The sequence below is a fragment of the Oncorhynchus masou genome, chromosome 9 (assembly GCF_036934945.1).
Source record: "Oncorhynchus masou masou isolate Uvic2021 chromosome 9, UVic_Omas_1.1, whole genome shotgun sequence".
NCBI lineage: Eukaryota > Metazoa > Chordata > Actinopteri > Salmoniformes > Salmonidae > Oncorhynchus > Oncorhynchus masou.
In genome coordinates this window covers 73,664,995-73,682,507 of record NC_088220.1, presented here as the reverse complement: position 1 = coordinate 73,682,507, position 17,513 = coordinate 73,664,995, and the positions used below count along the sequence as shown (strand labels likewise).

At 44.2% G+C, this 17,513-nt stretch overlaps 1 protein-coding gene across 4 annotated transcripts in view; it reads left to right on the top strand.

Annotated features, from left to right (window-relative positions):
• LOC135546618 (SPRY domain-containing SOCS box protein 4-like) overlaps positions 1-17,513 on the top strand; it is a 45,730-nt gene that overhangs the window by 9,638 nt on the left and 18,579 nt on the right. For 2 of the 4 annotated variants that reach the window (XM_064975184.1, XM_064975186.1), the window contains one exon: positions 10,389-10,486. The exons of the other annotated variants lie outside the window; for them this stretch is intronic. The gene's annotated coding sequence lies outside the window, so the exon portion shown is untranslated. The remainder of the gene's footprint in view (positions 1-10,388; positions 10,487-17,513) is intronic. 4 annotated transcript variants of the gene reach the window in all.

Sequence of the window (17,513 nt, the reverse complement as noted above, 5' to 3'; positions counted from 1 at the left end):
TCATCTGCAATGTAGAGACTGGTGTCTGTTGTCCCTTGTGTCTGTGCTCTTGTAGAATACTGGTTGAGGGGTGGAGATGTAGTTAATTATTCCTTGCCCATGAACATTTGACCACCCATCAGAGATGACTGCAATAGTCTGCTTTCTCGATGATTTGCTTGACCTTAACTTAAACTCTGTTTAACTCTGCGTCCAGCGACTGAGTAGATAAGGCATGTTTGGTTGAACATTCAGAAATCTCTTCCAATACACATTGCCTGTGAGCATCAGAGGTGAACCAGTTGCATACACAGCTCGAGCAAGATATTCATCAGCATTTCTCTGACTACGTTCCTCCATTGAGTCAAAAAACCTTCTGATTCCAGGAGGACCATGAGCTGTTTCTGTCGACAAGGTGTCTGATTCATAATTTTCACCTCAAATTGAAGTAGAGCGACTTTTGTCAGAGGTTGCTTGTTATGAGCACTGAGGGAACTTGCACTTGGCCAGGTGATTCTGCATCTTTGTTGCATTCTTCACATATGATTTGGCAAATGTACACAGATTTTCCTTCTACATTAGCTGCAGTGAAATGACATCGGATAGTGCCTGTGGCATTTACCTGTAAAGATTCGAAAAAAATGATTAAACAAATACAATTCCATCTACAGATAAATAGTTAAGCAGTGAGATTAAACAACTCCTTTGTAAGATAAATGTTTAAAATGAAAAATGAATGGAAACGGGTGAATTAACACACCTCACCTAGCAAGCTCAAGCAAGCTAAAACCTACATGGTAGCAAAAACTAACTAGCAGAAATTGTTAACAAGTTAGAAATGATTTAAACACACTTTTCTGTGGGGTACTATTTATTAGTTAACAAAAAATCATGTATGTCATATAAAATATATTCACCCCACCCAGTATTGTAATCAAAACCAGAAAGCATAGTCCGTGGCTCAGACAGTATAGTAGTGTGGGCTCAGTAGCATCTCATTAGGGTGCAAGAGCTTGAGAATCAGCTGTACATGTGATGGAAGAATGCACTGTGCATGCAGAGGGTTGCAATTCCATTGAACTGGGGATAGTTTAACCAAAATAGGGAGACGTGGATGTCGACTATGGCAGCCCCCCGCACCTCTGATTCCGAGGTGTTTGGTTAAATGCAGAAGACTCATTTCAGTTGAATACATTCCGTTGGACAACTGACTAGGTTTCCCTCTTTCTGGGTTCACCAGTTTTCTCTGCGAAAGTGGTTGTTAGTTGTGCAGTTGCAACATGAATAATAGAATTGTCTCTTGCATTCAGTGAAGTGTTCTACACAGGGCCCAGTGTTCCTCTAACACACCAGCTCCGGGTTTGTGGGTCCTGCCACGCTGCACAGTCTAATGTATCTTTTGTTCTCAGCAGTTGTTCCTGTGCGTGGAATTCTTTCTTCTGTACAATTTTCCCTATTATTTTGTTGGCAACTGACATACATTTACATAGGTATTTTTAAATTAACTTTGCTGGCCTAGAGTTGTGCTGCTTGCAGTGACAGACCATATATGCTGTAAATGTTTTATCCTCCAGGTCGGTGTTTGCATGTTTTTCCTGTTGATGCATACAATGCGTGTGTGAGAAGCTATCATGGCAGTTCCCTGTTATGAGTAGAGGTCATCACATCCCTGTCCACATCACCCAGCGCTCCAGACTGGGTTGAGAATAGATGAGTGATGGCTGTCTGTCTGTCTCGAACGGGGTCATCTCTCCTGGGGGGGTTCATCGCTCCCTGGGGGGTGTTTGACAAGCTCAGTGACGCAGAATAAGCCAGGGGGCATGATAAAAGATGTGCGAAACTGAAATTATATTTGTCACCAAAGGTTTAACATTTTTAATTAGGGAGGCTGTCAAAGGGCCAAGCTGAATGACCCATAAATTATATATAACTAATAATACACTGTGCCTGCTGCTACATAAGTTAATGACTTTAGTGTGTGTGTGTGTGAGCCAATTTAACTGCTAAAGTAACTTGCCATTTTATAAAACTGCTAACATGGTGCCTGATGTCAAATGAATGCTCACAGTGCATACATAGTGTGATCACAAAATACTACCGAGTCCTATGTAGTTTTGCCTTCAGGAAAGGGGATTTAACTTTATATTTTATTATAAGGTGGTCAGTGTAATATGACCCACACTAACATGATTTTAGCCCACTGAGCTAAAGCCTAGACATTTGAACTAGACATCAGACTGCATAAGTCTGAAGAAACTATGTACTTAAATCAGTGATTGGCCTACATTGGGCAGACTTGCTTGTTGGGCTAAGCTTTGTGGAAGCTGATCATGTCCCATGGTAAAACGGGCACGTCGGACGTCCACAATTTAGTGTATTCAGACCCCTATACTTTTTTGACATTTTCCTCATCAATCTACACACTACCACATAATGACAAAGTGAACGTTTAAAAAAATAAAAATCAGCGAATGTATTAAAAATGAAAAACAGATACACTACCGTTCAAAAGTTTAGGGTCACTTAGAAATGTCCTTGTTTTTGAAAGAAAAAAGCACTTTGTCCATTAAAATAACATCCAATTGATCAGAAATACAGTGTAGACATTGATGTTGTAAATGACTATTATAGCTGGAAATGGCCGATTTTTGTTTATGGAATATCTACAAAGGCGTACAGAGGCCCATTTATCAGCAGCCATCACTCCTGTGTTCCAATGGCACATTGTTAGCTAATCAAAGTTTGCCATTTTAAAAGGCTAGTTGATCATTAGAAACCCCTTTTGCAATTGTTAGTACAGCTGATAACTGTTGTGCTGATTTTTAAAGAAGCAATAAAACTGGCCTTCTTTTGACTAGTTGAGTATCTGGAGCATCAGCCCAATGTACAGGCTCAGAATGGCCAGAAACAAAGCACTTTCTTCTGAAACTTGTCAGTCTATTCTTGTTCTGAGAAATGAAGGCTATTCCATGTGAGAAATTGCCAAGAAACTGAAGATCTCGTGCAATGCTGTGTACTACTCCCTTCACATAACAGTGCAAACTAGCTCTAACCAGAATAGAAAGAGGAGTGGGAGGCCACGGTGCACAACTGAGCAAAAGGAAAAGTACTTTAGTGTCTAGTTTGAGAAACAGATGCCTCACAAGTCCTCAACTGGCAGCTTCAATCCTGTTAACTCAACGAAATTTGACAGCATCCGGTGAAATCGGAGCCCGCCAAATTCAAAATAAAAAAATCGTAATATTAAACATGCATGAAAATACAAGTGTCATACACCATTTAACCTCTCTGGGGTAGGCGGGACGCTTGCATCCCACATGGCCAATAGCCAGGGAAAATTCAGAGCACCAAATACATTTCTATAAAATTCTAACTTTCATTAAATTACACATGCAAGATGGCAAATTAAAGCTACACTCGTTGTGAATCCAGCCAACATGTCAGATTTCAAAAAGGCTTTTCGGCGAAAGCATAAGGTGCTATCATCAGATAATAGCATAACAGTAAACAATGAGAGAGGAGCATATTTCAACTCTGCAGGCATGGCACAAAACGCAGAAATAAATTACCTTTGATCTTCTTTTGTTGGCACTCCAATATGTCCCATAAACATCACAAATCGTCCTTTTGTTTGATTAATTCCATCGATATATATCCAAAATGTCCATTTATTTGGTGCGTTTGATCCAGAAAAACAACGCTTCCAACTTACGCAACGTCGCTACAAAATATCTCAAAAGTTACCTATAAACTTTGCCAAAACATTTCAAACTACTTTTGTAATACAACTTTAGGTATTTCTAAATGTATATAATTTATCAAATTGAAGACTGGATGATCTGTGCTCAATACAGGAGCAAAACAAACTGACACTACTTTTCTGGTCACGCGCCTCTAACAAACACTTGAAGTGACCCTCGTTTGGAACAGGACTACTTCATTACACAAAGGAAAACCCTCAACTAATTTTTACAAACTGGTGACATCCAGTGGAAGCAGTAAGAACTGCAGGAAAGTCAATTAGAATTATGGATTCCCCATGAAAACGTATTGTAAAGACAGTGACCTAAAAAAAAAAAAAAAAATCTGAATGGTTTGTCCTCGGGGTTTCGCCTGCTAAATAAGTTCTGTTATACTCAGACATTCATCTGTTTTACTCAGATTCAAACAGTTTTAGAAACTTCAGTGTTTTCTATCCAATACTTAATAATATGCATATGTTAGGATCTGGGTCAGAGTAGGAGGCAGTTCAGTTTAGGCACGCTATTTATCCAAAAGTGAAAATGCTGCCCCGACCCCAAACAAGTTAAAAGCTTAACTTGTTAATCCAGCTGCTTTGTCAGATTTCAAAAAGTCTTTATGGCGAAAGCATACCATGCGATTGTCTGAGGACAGCGCCCCGCGTACAAAAGCATTACAAAAAATTTCCGAACAAGCAGAGGCTTCACGATAGTCAGAAATAGCGATTAAAAAAAAATAACTTTCCTTCGAAGATCTTCCTCTGTTTGCGATCCCAAGGGTCCCATCTACACATCAAATGGTCATTTTGTTCGTTAGTCCCTTTTATCCCCAAAAAAAGTCAGTTTAGTTGGAGAGCTTGATTCAGTATTCCACCTGTTTCCCTCGTTCAAAATTCATACAAATGAATCCCAAAACTTTGTGCAAACAAGTCAAACTACATTTCTAATCAATCCTCAGGTACCCTAATATGCAAATAAACAATAAAATTGAAGACTGAGAATATGTTCATTACCGGAGATAAATGACAAAGTGCGCGCCCAAATCTACGTGTGCCACAATACTACAGTCAAAATGGGATCCACCTAGAAAAACTACAAATTCTAGCTCATTTAAAAAAAAAACGAGCCTGAAACTTTCTTAACTTGTTGAGTATAGGGGGCAGTATTTTGTAAAGGGTCTGAATAGTTACGTAAAAGTGATATTTCAGTTTATTTTTTACTTCATTTGCAAAAATTTCTGAACCTGTTTTTGCAAATCATTATGGGATATTGTGTGTTGCTAGATGAGGGAGAAACAATTTAGCACATTTTTTAATAAGGCTGTAACGTAAAAATTTAAACAAAGTCAATTGTCTGAATACTTTCCAAATGTACACCGTTTTCCTGCACTTTGTTTGTTGAAAATGAATTCGCATGCATCATTACCAGTCATCAAGGCTAACTGACTGCTCCAAATGAGTTAAATTACTGACAACAGGTGGAGTTTGTAGTGAAGGTTTAATGGACTTGCATCCTTGCTCTAGTTCTCGGGCTCGAGGGTTCCCGGAGGCTTAGGGCTTCCAATGTCTCTTAATATTTCATTACTTTTCATTATTCCTGTTATCAGTGATGGGCCTGTGTCATGTGCTCTCTGCCAGGGTGGACCAGTAGTGGTTGGAACAGAGCCTCATGTCTCAGGATTGTGTTCTTATAGAGTCCCTCTGTCTGTAGGCTCATGCTGTCGTGTCTGGTGGGCCGGCTGGGTATTTTGGGAGTCTCTCATGAGGGTGGTGGAGCGGTGGATGAGATGCACCCAGGGTGATTCATTTCCATGCTGCATTGGCAAGACATGTCGATTTTTATTTTATTTCACCATTTAATGTTTGTGCCTATGACGCTACTCAGCCCGGCACTTGTATACAAGTCAAGTACAGTCTAGGGGAGAAACACACCCTGAGTGTTTTGTAGAGATGAAGAAAGAGCACAGGGTTGAAAGGAGATAGAGGTCTCCCCAGTGGGCCACACTGATAAATGACTCTCCCCTGTCTTCCAACTGACATAGAAATGTTAAATCATTGAAAACAATACTCACTCTTCCAGCCTCTCTCCCCCTGACCTGCAAAACACTCAATTGTACCATAGGGGTTTCCTCCACCACCACGTCCTACAAATTGCATTCCCAAGTGCATGTGAGCTAAATTGAAGCAGCCTCAGTGCTGCTATGATTGTCTTTTCTAGAATTGGAGAAGACAGAAAATGGCAATTTGAGGTCTGTCATACCGTGCTATTACATGCTGTTGGTTAGGGCTGTGATGATTTAGAAATGTTGGGTAACTATTAATTCTCATGCAAAATGCCCACAGTTGTCATGAAAAAAAATATTTTTATTGTAGTACAACATAACGCTACAACTTAATGAATACAATAAAGTTTTGACGCCCCTTGTGGTCGTAAAATTATTAGTAACTTTACCTGCTTCATGTAAAAAAACATTCTTCAGTTATTTACCTGAAGTTTGTTTACTGCGATAGGCTTGCTGAGAGTCACTGTGCTTTTTATGATGATGTATTAATGTTCTGTGTAATCACCAGAGCAGAAGTTTGGCCAGTACGGAACTGCTATTAGGTGAACTATATATATACACACTTGAAAATAAAGTTCATGTTTATTGCCCATAATTGTCAGTTATGCGAATGTGGCAGCACTGCTTGTTGATACTGTAGAAGGAAGACTGCTTATTTGGGAGAAAAACAGCCTACACCAATGGATGAGATCTGATCTGCAGTCAGATCAAAGAAGCAGCTTCCCACAGTTCTCTCTGATTAGCCCACTGGGCACATATGAGCTTGATGCAGCCCAAACCAAATCATCATTGTCTTGATGTAGTGCAAACTTGATGTTTTCTTTTGTGTGTGCCAGTCATTTAGGGATTTACCTAAAGATAATGACTAGTTTTAGTGTTGAGCGAAACCAGTACCCAAACAAACAAGGAGGAATCTGACCTTTTTTCCCCAAGTATGTTTTGCTGTGACCTTAGTGGCCATATCTGTTCAATTCCCATTCAACCCTCATACCGGTCTGTACACATAAAAAGAGTGGTTATCGATTTAAGTGCTAGAGTCAGGGTAACCTCTGCGTGTGCTGTGTGTATAAGGGGGAGGCACAGTGGAATAATGAAGACTCTTACTGAAGTTGATTCAGTGGGTGAATGACTGGGAGGAAACAGGTGGTCAATTGTAAAGGAAGAGCGATAAGAGATGGTCTCAACTCTATCTGTTCCAACCTTCTGCCCATCTCTCACATCGGTTTCTTTTTGCTTGTGGGCCTGGTGAGCTGGGAGAGATGACCCCTTTTGTCAGTAGATCAGTCATGATGCTGGACTTTGGGCCTGAGGGCAGGGCACTGTGATCTGCCCAGCATGTCCAACTTCTCTACCCCCCCCCAGGTTTTCCGTATGATGCAAAGTCCCTCTATATCCCTTATCGTATGCACTATAGTCTGCCCTGCTATGGAAACATTTGCATGTGTGCTACATGGATCTCAGATTAAGATTCCTAAACGGTTGAAATATTATATTTTTTTCTTCAGTCCTTTTTCTGTCCATTTGATGTTGAGTATCCTTTGGATTAATCTCCACATGAATGTGAGAACCACACCACTTTCTCTTAGAGCACACTGGCATACCTGGAACTCTTTTGAACAAAACCCACTACCTTTTTTCAAGATACCTTTTTATATAGTGAAAATGATGCTGTTTCTATTCAGCTGTGTAACCGTTAACAAGACTCTGCTTATATAATCTTATTTTATAGTCTATGAAACTGCAGCTTTACAGCAGCAGCCAATAGATGTCACATCCTGCTCCCACTGCTTTAACTGAAGTTTTTATTTAGCGCCTTAGCTACCAAACGGCCTGCTCTCCAATCCTCATTTTGCTTAATTGCTGCTGACCGCCGGAGAGTGAGCGGGGAGATTGTGGGAGAGGTGAAAGTAGCTGTAATGAGAAAGGCGTGATGTATTAATCAGGGCTGACATCTCTCATCCCCTCTAGTCTCAAGTGGCAGAGAGCTCCCAGTTCCACCCAGCAACATCTGGAGACTCAGCAGGTGGATAAACTCCTAATTAGAGTGAAACTGGAGGCTGCAGCACTTTACACAGCTGATGGATGTAGTCTTGGCTGGGCAGTCTAGTCTCAAGTGGTTGAAGATGGAAGTTACTGCTGGTTTGGTGTTTTGGATTTGTTAAGTGTGTGTTTGGGTCTATTTTGCTGGAAGGTGGAAGCAGCAGGGGCACCGTGAGGATAGGTTTGTTGTCTGGAGAAGTGTGTGTGTGGAGCCTGGAAATTATTCTGTACACGAGAGATCTTGTAGTCACATGGTGATTAAGAGGCCTGTTTGCCTGAGGCTGAGAAATGTACTATATCGACGGAGTCATTTCATCAATTCCACCCCGGCCTAATGGCCAATTTAGCCAGCAAACGACAGGCGTTGAGGCACTACACACCTGGTTAACGTTTGAAGAGTCGCCTGAACATTTGATGAACATTGAGATTGCAGGCCTCCCAAGTGGCGCAGCAGTCTAAGGCACTGCAGTGCTTGAGGCGTCACTACAGATCCGGGTTCGATCCCAGGCTGTGTCGCTGCCGGCCTCGACCGGGAGACCCACGAGGTGACTCACAATCCGTCCAGGTTAGGGGAGGTTTTGGCCAGCCGGGATGTCGTGTCCCATCGCGCTCCAGCAACACCTGTGGCGGGCCGTGCGCATGCATGCTGACACGGTCTCAAGGTGTATGGTATGTTGTCCGACGCATTGGCTGGCTTCCGGGATAAGCGAGCAGTGTGTCAAGAAGCAGTGCGACTTGGCAGTGTCGTGTTTCGGAGGACACATGGCTTGACTTTAGCTTCTCCATAGTTCGTACAGGATTTGCAGCGATGGGACAAGACTGTATCTACCAATTTGGACATCACAAAATTGGGGAGAAAAAACATTAAGACTGCGACGCCTCATGAATACGGTTTCTCTCTCTCCATATCTCCCTCTCTCGCTCTTATTTCTGACTTAATGACTTGGTTCATTGGTATTGAGCTATTCTCACTTGGTACAGATTATGTGGTGGTTAGAGCATTCAGTCCTGGGATCTGGTCTGAGGAAGTGTCCAGTGCAAAGGCCTATAAAAGTAGCCAAGTGTACTGCACATCCAGGTTAGTGAAGTCCCTTACCCTCAGGTTTACTAGGTCACTGTTTGACTCTTAATTGCCCTACACTCAAGTGTAGTACCTTACATTTTAGTGTCCTTATCTTCCACCTCCCAAGGCTCCTGCCTTACCCCACGTCACTGTCTGGACCTGTGTCCTGTCTTCTACTGGTTGATTCTCCAATCCATTTTTAAGAGAGGTGAGGAAGCAAGGATTTGACCGCTAGTAATGTTTCCAGACACAAATCAAAATCAAATTTTATTTGTCACATACACATGGTTAGCAGATGTTAATGCGAGTGTAGCGAAATGCTTGTGCTTCTAGTTCCGACAATGCAGTAATAACCAACATGTAATCTAACTAACAATTCCTAAACTACTGTCTTATACACTGTAAGGGGATAAAGAATATGTACATAAGGATATATGAATGAGTGATGGTACAGATCAGCATAGGCAAGATACAGTAGATGGTATCGAGTACAGTATATACATATGAGATGAGTATGTAAACAAAGTGGCATAGTTAAAGTGGCTAGTGATACATGTATTACATAAGGATGCAGTCGATGATAGAGTACAGTATATACGTATGCATATGAGATGAATAATGTAGGGTAAGTAACATTATATAAGGTAGCATTGTTTAAAGTGGCTAGTGATATATTTACATAATTTCCCATCAATTCCCATTATTAAAGTGGCTGGAGTTGAGTCCGTGTCAGTGTGTTGGCAGCAGCCACTCAATGTTAGTGGTGGCTGTTTAACAGTCTGATGGCCTTGAGATAGAAGCTGTTTTTCAGTCTCTCGGTCCCAGCTTTGATGCACCTGTACTGACCTCGCCTTCTGGATGATAGCGGGGTGAACAGGCAGTGGCTCGGGTGGTTGTTGTCCTTGATGATCTTTATGGCCTTCCTGTAACATCGGGTGGTGTAGGTGTCCTGGAGGGCAGGTAGTTTGCCCCCGGTGATGCGTTGTGCTGACCTCACTACCCTCTGGAGAGCCTTACGGTTGAGGCGGAGCAGTTGCCGTACCAGGCGGTGATACAGCCCGCCAGGATGCTCTCGATTGTGCATCTGTAGAAGTTTGTGAGTGCTTTTGGTGACAAGCCGAATTTCTTCAGCCTCCTGAGGTTGAAGAGGCGCTGCTGCGCCTTCTTCACGATGCTGTCTGTGTGAGTGGACCAATTCAGTTTGTCTGTGATGTGTATGCCGAGGAACTTAAAACTTGCTACTCTCTCCACTACTGTTCCATCGATGTGGATAGGGGGGTGTTCCCTCTGCTTTTTCCTGAAGTCCACAATCATCTCCTTAGTTTTGTTGACGTTGAGTGTGAGGTTATTTTCCTGACACCACACTCCGAGGGCCCTCACCTCCTCCCTGTAGGCCGTCTCGTCGTTGTTGGTAATCAAGCCTACCACTGTTGTGTCGATCTGTCTATATTTGCTGTCCTGATTTTACCTCCTGCCTCATTGGTTCCCTTCTGTTTTTCCTCAGGAATTAGGCAGAACCACTCTCAAGGGATTGACCTGTTATCTTAGGACTTGGTGATGTGGTGGTTCGCTGTGGATGCCAGCTCTCGGATGGATTAACAAGTGAGCTCAGCCACAGCCAGCATAATTCGGCTACTATTAATTTGCTCCTCACAGTTGATGTTCCCAATTCCTTTATTGTTCATTGACTGCATTTCAGACCCATTCAAAGTGTGAAATGTGCACAAAACAAGTGGATTTTAATGTATATATAAATGAATGAATGATTAACCTAGGCAAGTCAGTTAACAACAAATTCTTATTTACAATGACAGCCTACCCGGTACGATGCTGGGCCAATTGTGCAAAACCATATGGGACTCCAAATCACGGTTGGTTGTGATACAGGTTGGAATCGAACCAGGGTCTGTAGTGACGCCTCTAGCGATGCAATGCCTTTAGACCGCTGCACCACTCAACCTTCCTGATGCAACAAATGTGCAGAGATGAGGTGCTGTCGTTTAATTCAGAGATACTAATTAAAGATCCTGGACATGTCCTGATACCAATTGGCTCAGAGTGCTTTTGATTGTTCATTCCTGTTGATGGAGCCACCAATGAGATTGTTTCTGTTACCCATGGGGCAGGGTGGGGAACCTGATCAGACCAGTTTGGGCTTACCTACGTGCTCGCCCAGGTAACCAGAGCCTTCAGCCTGGATACCTGTTTAATATTTGAACAGGGCTCAGCCCAAACAACTGAAATGTTCTGTGGACCTGGAGAAAATGCCTTGGGTTTTAACCAACTGTATGATCCTAGCACCACAAAGATAGTCTAGCACTCACTGTATATTATGTTGATAACCCACGTCCACTCCATTGTGGATTTCATTCTAGAGCATTATTTGTCCATGGACCCCAAGCCCTTTTATAAATTGTATAGGAGGTTCTCTTCTCGTGCACTCGTTCTACCCATGTGTAGCATCAACCTGCCACAGTCAGTTCCCAGGTGCTACTCAAACCTGTTTCTGGGCTTTGTTGTTGCCAGTATAGTGCTATTGTGTGGTGACAAGTATCATTATCTGTAATCTATCCATTAATTTGCCTAACTGATGGGATGGATGTGTGGCTCTGGCAAGGCAGGCAGCTGAATTGTAGCACAGGGATTTTGAGTTTACTATGGAACAGTATGAGAAGGAATAGACAAGGAGTTGTGAAAGAGGAGACACCTGCTGACCTTTCAACTTGACTGACCTCTGTTAATAGCCCCTGGGTGTGTGTACTCAACTCAAGTGGATTACGCCTCTAGAATGCACCTTGAGCTTCCAGTAAAACAACTCCTGCAAAGTCTGACAGGACTTGGAACAAGCGGCTTTGTCTACTGGGGCCAGGTTTCAAATACTTCACTATCTGGATCCAACTTGTGGCAATGCATCTACTGACCCCCAGAGCAGTGCTAGGGTATGATGCCTCTCTGACCTTCTGTGATCCAGCTCTATAGGGAACTAGCCATTCTGCTCTCAGCTGGGTGTATATCTGAAGGAGCTGGATTACAGAAGCTGTGGGTAAGGGGGTGCTATTGTACTCTAGTCTCCTTTTTGTATATGAGATGGCAAGTCATTTGGACGAATGGCCTCATTGACCAACCCTGCTGTCAACTCCCTTTTGATCTTTGTCGTGAAGTGATGAAAAGTAGCACTAATCTGTCAAGACAGCTGTTTGTGATGACGTGTTACTATTTTATAGCTAGCGTCCTGCAAGGTTTTTCTGTTTCATCTTTTTTGATGTAGTGTGTATGCACATAGTTTGATTCGTAATGTTTCTACCATTCCTCTTCCTCTGCTAAATGTTTTTCTGTTGCTCTGACTGCTTTCTCTCATCTCTCCACCTTGTCCCTCACTCTACCCACCCTGCCTTCCTCATCTTTAGCCATCTCTTTCCCTCATCTCTCCACCTTGTCCCCCCCTCTCCCCACCCTGCCTTCCTCATCTTTAGCCATCTCTTTCCCCATCTCCACCTTTCCCCCCCTCCCCACCCTGCCTTCCTCATCTTTAGCCCATCTCTCCACCTTGTCCCCCCTCTCCCCCACCCTGCCTTCCTCATCTTTAGCCATCTCTTTCCCTCATCTCTCCACCTTGTCCCCCCTCTCCCCCACCCTGCCTTCATCATCTTTAGCCATCTCTTTCCCTCATCTCTCCACCTTGTCCCCCCCTCTCCCCACCCTGCCTTCCTCATCTTTAGCCATCTCTTTCCCTCATCTCTCCACCTTGTCCCCCCTCTCCCCACCCTGCCTTCCTCATCTTTAGCCATCTCTTTCCCTCATCTCTCCACCTTGTCCCCCCTCTCCCCACCCTGCCTTCCTCATCTTTAGCCATCTCTTTCCCTCATCTCTCCACCTTGTCCCCCTCTCCCCCCCCCTTCCTCCCCACCCTTGTCCCCCCTCCCCACCCTGCCTTCCTCATCTTTAGCCATCTCTTTCCCTCATCTCTCCACCTTGTCCCCCCCTCTCCCCACCCTGCCTTCCTCATCTTTAGCCATCTCTTTCCCTCATCTCTCCACCTTGTTCTCCCCACCCTGCCTTCCTCATCTTTAGCCATCTCTTTCCCTCATCTCTCCACCTTGTCCCCCTCTCCCCACCCTGCCTTCCTCATCTTTAGCCATCTCTTTCCCTCATCTCTCCACCTTGTCCCCCCTCTCCCCACCCTGCCTTCCTCATCTTTAGCCATCTCTTTCCCTCATCTCTCCACCTTGTCCCCCCTCGCTCTTCATGTTAATGATCAATGCTCCCTTCTGTGTGGTGCTGTGTTTGACAGTTGTGTGACAACGGTTGTTACTAGCTAGTTGACTGACTCATACATGGTTAACTGTATTTTGTCAATGTTGTGTGGTGAGGGTTGAAATGGACTGTAATGTAGACACAGTGGGGTTGATAAGGTTTCCAGCCTGTGCTCTGTGCTGGCCTCGGGACTTCTCTGCTCTGACGAAGGGAGCTCTTTAGTCTTACACAGAGGTCAAACACTTAGCGATGCTCTCACTAAATAGAAGCCCATGTGAAAACAAGGCAATGGAACAGACACATCCTAATGTACTCATACGCAGAAGCTGCATTAGGATTTTTATACAGTATGCATTTCAATTTATTATCTGGTGGTTGTAGAATCTGTGTGGTTTGACTTGACTCTGCTTTCTACAGCTTGTGTGATTAAGCCTCCCCAGATTGAGGAAAGGGCATGGTGAGAGGAATGCCACTCGAAAGTGTGTGGGAGTAGAGATGGTGGGAAGGCTTTCTTGTCTCTCATGGGAGAAACATGAGAGGGAAAGGGGATGGATGGGCACTGAGAAGGGTAGCGAAGAGGCGGGCATGGTTGCAAAGCTGAACAGTGAGAAGGTTAGACGGTAGAGGGTTGAAATGTTAACATGAACAAGTATGTCTTCATGCTCTCCCTCCATACTTGGAATATGATGTCTGTGAGAGGAGTAAGATGACACAGCGCTCCCACCATCATTCTGCCCTCTGTCCGTCCCTCCCTCTTTCTCCCTCAGTTTCCATATTCAGTCTCACCTACTGAAGTAACACTACAGTGCTCTCACTCACATGAGGCTGTCTCTGCAGCAACCAGTGAAGTACATTCCAGCCAGGGAGGCTTTCAGCTCTGAGTGGCATGTCTCTTCTAGGAGGTTTGGTCAGTGGCATGTCTCTTCTAGGCGGTTTGGTCAGTGGCATGTCCCTTCTAGGAGGTTTGGACAGTGGCATGTCTCTTCTAGGAGGTTTGGTCAGAGAGCAGGATCGACATGCCATTCTTTTTTTCTAGCTCCACTTGAAGCACCGAGCAAGCGAGACTGGATTGTTTTGTCGTCTTTGGGAAATAATTTCTGTGGCCTCGTGCTTAGCCCCCTTCCTCGCACTTTCCTTCTTTCTTCCCCTTCCTCGCACTTTCCTTCTTTCTTCCCCTTCCTCGCACTTTCCTTCTTTCTTCCCCTTCCTCGCACTTTCCTTCTTTCTTCCCCTCCCTCTCTCTTTCCTTCTTTCTTCCCCTCCCTCTCTCTTTCCTTCTTTCTTCCCCTCCCTCTCTCTTTCCTTCTTTCTTCCCCTCCCTCTCTCATTCCAGCGGCTGTTCTCCTGTCGTATCTGGGAACTGACTGAGGCTAGACTGTATCTATCTCTCTCTCTGTCTCTCTCGGTCTTCCTCGCTCAATCCACTGTGTTCTGGCCATAGTTGAACAAGGCATTCAGGGAAAGTCTGAGATTCCCTCTCTCCTCCTAGTGTTTGCGTACACATTGCCTTGAGTCGTGAGAAAGCTAAATGCTGAGACCAGCTTGACTTTGGATATCGTTTCACATGGTAAGAAGTCGCTCTCTGTTTTTCTCCATGTTCCCTCTCTTGCTCTCTGTCTCGTTCGTTTGTTACTCTTTTGTTCAAGCTGTGTTGTGCTAAAGAGATTCTGAAGGGAGCGTTGTGGTACTCTATCATTCCACAGCTGTTTGGCTAACACACACACACACACACACACACACACAGAGAAGGCACTTCCTCTAGGGTTGGGATGAGAGATGATTAGCTGTTAAGATGTGCTGTTACACAAGTCTGGAGAGTGATTAAGTGACTGTATTTTTCTGTCCTGTGAGACTATGTGCTCTGCTTTTAACTGTAAAGCAAACTCACTATCAAGATGTTATACTCCAATTCTTAGTGTTGGATTTCACCGTGGCTCTCTCACTGTAACCGTATCCTATGGTTTGTCATACTTGTGCTTCGGCAGTGTACTATTATTCAGTCTCGCAGTAAATCCCTCAGTGTTGTATTTCAGTTACTGTTAGAGCAAGTCATCTTTGTGTTAGGTTGAGTGTTTACCACTAGGGATGTGCTTGCCCTATCACCTAACAGTTCAGTCACACCTCTGTCTGCTAGTCCTGGCTCAGATGGACTGGAACACTGAAATAGCCCAGACTCCACCCACCTTGTATCAATGGTGTTTCTTCTCAGGCTCTCACATTAATAAACAGTGTAACCTCTCATCTTCCAATACGCAACATATCACTCTGGTGTTTTCCCCTCTGCTCAATAGTCATTTCTAGAGGTTGAGCTCCAGGAGAGTTGTATTGATCCCCCAGCCAGCCAATGGCCCGTGACACAACACAATGTTATGGGAATCCATTTATATACTGAGGTAGGACGGTGTGACGGACATCTGCTCTTCCACAAAGCACATGAGATGGTGGGGAGGAACAAGGGATGGGGAAGCACCACTATCTTGGCAATAAGGGATGGCGCGTCGCTGAGAGGAGAACTAAGGGGAGACTGAGGATAGGATGTCAAATTCTTTTGGAATAAGAGAATCTGCTATTTAAAAGCTCTACAACTCAGACTGTGTGCGTGTGTAAAACTATATCTGTTCTTGTCCGTTTTCTGTGTATGTTGGTTCAAAGCTGCTGTCACTCGTTTGATCTTGATATAATGCGTTTTCAAGTTATGAATGAGTCTGTGTGGCCTTGTATTGTCTGGCCAGTCTCTGTTGTAATATGCTGACAACAACACTGCCAACGCCAGCCTGCTAGCAGTGGCCTCCATGCCAGCTGCTCTCACCTATACTAACGGAGAGGTCTGCTAGAATAACTAGAGATGTTCCTATTCCACTCCTTTACCTGTCATCTACCTCCTTTCCTCTGTTCATCACTCCATATTTCCTCCCTGAAGGCACGGGCACACCGGTAGCGTTTGCCGACAGAGTACTTAACACCTCTGAAGAGAGTGTGAGCCATAATTTGCAAACCATGTAGAATCACACTACAATGTTTGGTATTGACCCCCACCGATGGGGTGATTCCTAAAACACATTGCGCCGAACAAATGGTGTAGCGGTCTGAGGCACTGCATCTCAGTGCTAGACGTGTCACTACAAACCCTGGTTTGATTCCAGGCTGTATCACAACTGACCATGATTGGGAGTCCCGTTGGTCGGCACACAATTGACCGGGGTAGGCCATCATTGTAAATAAGAATTTGTTCTTGACTGACTTGCCTAGTTAAATAAAATACTAATAATGAATGAGAGATTTACATTCGTCACGGTGTTTGCGCTCCCTTAGACCCATCTCCTCTTGTGGGCTCGCATCTCCCTTTCACTCTCTACCACCAATCTCCTCATCATCCCTCTTTCACTCATCTCCTGTCATATCTCTCCCACATTTAGTCTCCTCCAACTATATTGAAGAGGAGATAGAGGCCCTGGTTAGTATAAACACCAGATGGTTTTGGGAGGGGGGTCAAGAATGCACACACACACAGAGATTGGACTTCACACGAGGGCACATGTGACTGCAGACCTCTTGGTAATGAAGTTGAGGTCAGCAGGAGAGTAATTTTCATTCTGTCCATTATGCACCATTTGATTTCTCTCTTTAGTTTGTCATCTAATTGTCTGCTCTGGTGTTTTCCCTGTAGGGGTCATTTGATGACGAGTACCTTCCCTCAGACTAGACACACCACTCATTACAAAAGATGGGCTAGCGCAGTCAGCAAACAAGTGTCTGTCTGTTTCATACACACAGAGGCAGAGTTAGTGTGTCTGATGGCGCAGTGCTGTGATCACTAAGTCTGTGGGCCTCATTACATTGTTATAAATAGCACCCTTCATTCCAGCACAAATGGCACCATGAGTCATTTATAGACTGATAAATGAATAAGTATGTAAATGGAAGATGTGTAGCTTTTATTTGGGTAGAGCCTGCACAGTGTAAATGATGTCTGGAACACACACAGCCATGCACACAGGCACGTACGTCCTACTTCACACAGACAATAGTTTGTCAGCGTTTGTTATGTGGTTCAAATCTGGAGCTGGCTAGCCACCTCTGCCTCACCACCTCTGTCTTCCCCTGGTGTTTGGGTTCAGAGTGTGACCGACTCCCTCCATTGTGTCTCCGCAGAAGTTCTGCTCTCACAGGGAGGTGCAGGGTGACAGTTAAGGGGGGGGTCTCTGTTCTCTGGAAGCAGAGTAGGTCTTGTCAAAAACAGGGGAGTGATTTTGGAACAGAATTTGGAACAGCTGGGCCCAGGGCTTGGTAACAGGGATGCACAGGGGTGTCCGTGGGTTTATGGGAAATGTAGTGGCAGGATGTTTGTGCCGGAGATGATCATGTAAAATCTGTC